We start from the raw sequence: 2455 nt of genomic DNA, 5'->3' as shown, positions 1-2455 counted from the left end.
GCATGACTAAAATTTATTTGAGTGAATACTCCTAGCACCCATCACCTTTCATCCACGCCATTATGGAGCCACAAGACAAGATCATAAAATATAATGAAAGTAGTGAGATACTTGTGCCAGACCTTTACGGCATCCTGATTCTCTGTTTTTGAGCGCTGTTATAGCAAATGGCAAAGAAAGGAAGGAAAAGAAGGAAAGATTAATAACATGGAAACACACATGACATACTAAGTATCCTGAGATAGTTACTTATATGGGTTGGAGAGCACCTTGGGTGCTGGTTTACTCGAAAGAAAGCCTGGAATTTTCAGTTTGCCCCTCACACCAGGCAAACAGGAAAGTAAGCATTAAGATGGGGTCACGGCATGGGGATGTTTTTTGCAAAAAGGCATGACTAAAAGATCCAGACAGTCCAAGACACAGATGAGGTGAATTAAGCCTCATATGGAAAACCAGATAGAGTGGTATCTGCTCAAGATATGGCTGTGAAAGCAAAAAGTGTTTTTTAATGACCTGGTTTTGCAGAGACGGATGCTATGTGGTCACGGGCTAGAGTACATACACATGTATATTTCATGTGATAGGCGTTATCTTGTCACAAACCCCCTGGTGTCATGGTAGGTATAAAAGCGTTGGAGATGGTGTGCAGATCTGTGCATTGACGAAGTGCACCTTCCCTAAAGGCTAAGATGCATAATGCATGTGTGCTGTCATTCTAGTTATTTAACTTCTCTTTTTATGTTTTCACATCTCTTTCATATGTAACTACAGGAAAGAACAGTTAGACACATTCAGTTCCTGACACATTCACATAGTGAGTCACTTGGTGAAAGTAATCAGTTATACACATATATTTCCTATCTCTTAATGGTGAGTATACATAAGAGGTTCCCTGGCAAACCTCCAAAACATACCCGAGAGCAAACAATTGTGGAACTGAAAGAGTTGAAGGACGTCTGCATTGGTGAGAAGGACTGTGTTATTTATCAGGTGGTTATCCACAGCTGTTACAGTAGAAGCAAGAACCCTTTTCTCCTTCATACATGAACTGTGAGAACATATTAGACATCTTGAAGGGATAACCATGTTTCTAAATATGTACTGAATGTTTACATTCGATAACAAACTGGAGATTAAGAGCGAGAGCCCTTGACAAATCCACTGCCTGAAACCATGGAGTGCTGGAAAAAAAAGAAGTAATAAATCCATCAAATACACCAAAGATTAAGTGGTTGGGTTTTGAAAATGGCTGACAGGTAACCAGCAGTGGAGGCCGAACAAAGAAGCATGTGTACAGAAGTATTAATTAAAAGGGAATGGATATTTTAGAAAGACCAAAGACCGTATCCGTGCACTACTAATTAAGCATGAGCAGTATATCTCTAGCTCTCTGGAAAGATGACTTTGTCTAAAGAAGTAAAATCATGCACACAAGTTATTGGAACATTTTCCCCATCCGAAAATGAGGGATAAGACACTAACTTGTAGGAACCATATCTTGCAGAGGGGATCTATGAGGAGTCTATCTCCTCGAAAAGTTTCTTAGTCTGTTTACACCCCATGACATGTGGGAAAAAAGCAAATGGAGATAACAACAGGCAAATGTAAGCCCACTTATTGTAAAATACCAGGAATGAATCCGGTCCCACCACTTCGGTTTCACCGAGACAGAAACCTATTAAGTGCTAACTGCTCTTTGATACTTCCATGTAAGGAACCATTTACCACATTATGAGACTGAAGAAAAAGCTGCAAACTAATGTCCACTACATTCATGGACCACGCAACCATTGTTAAGAGTTCACTGTAAGCTCGCCTTCCACAGAGGTTCACTACAGATAGTTTTGGTGACATCGGTGTCTATTTGTATAGTGTACGCACTATTTCGATATCACGAACTCCTTACGTCTGTGCTCTATTTGTTTGTGTTGTTTAAGTCATCGTCACTGGTGTGAAGTGTTTGTGGAAAAATGGCCAAGACCTTGTCCTACCAATGCAGGGCATTTCGCTCATGTACCCCAGTGGAGGGGTAGGCTCAATGGGAAAAGGAAGTGCCAAGGGAAGCCACTACGCCAGGACAGGACCAAATAGATCATAGGCAGAGCCTGCTGCAGGCCCAGCTATGCTTACTTCCCAGTGGTAAACATGCCCTACATCCGGAACAGGCCAGGGTAAGTGCCACACTGCTGCTCATCACCACAGTGGAAGCAGTTTCTACAGCCAGTTACCTGCAGGTAATGCCCGCATCCCAGCATCTTCATCATCAGGTGTCAGTGGCCGTGGATGTTCCTCCCGCACCTTCGAGCGACCAACAGCAGGCCAGTGATCCTAAGCCATTTCAACTATCAAGGAGCAGAGGATTGTCAAGAGCAGCCAGTCAGTACTCTTGATCCCTTGCAGAGTCCCGCACAGATGACCGCTGTAAGTAGCCCCAACGAGGTCTCAGTGCTTTGTG

At 42.9% G+C, this 2455-nt stretch overlaps 1 protein-coding gene across 1 annotated transcript in view; it reads left to right on the top strand.

Moving 5' to 3' along the window:
• The window catches only part of LOC119584992 (major facilitator superfamily domain-containing protein 8-like), a gene marked incomplete at its 5' end in the record, with an annotated part of 21727 nt that overhangs the window by 9654 nt on the left and 9618 nt on the right, over nt 1-2455 (top strand).

This window comes from Penaeus monodon, chromosome 19 (genome assembly GCF_015228065.2).
Source record: "Penaeus monodon isolate SGIC_2016 chromosome 19, NSTDA_Pmon_1, whole genome shotgun sequence".
Taxonomy (NCBI): Eukaryota; Metazoa; Arthropoda; class Malacostraca; order Decapoda; family Penaeidae; genus Penaeus; species Penaeus monodon.
This window is presented reverse-complemented; position numbering and strand designations above follow the sequence as displayed.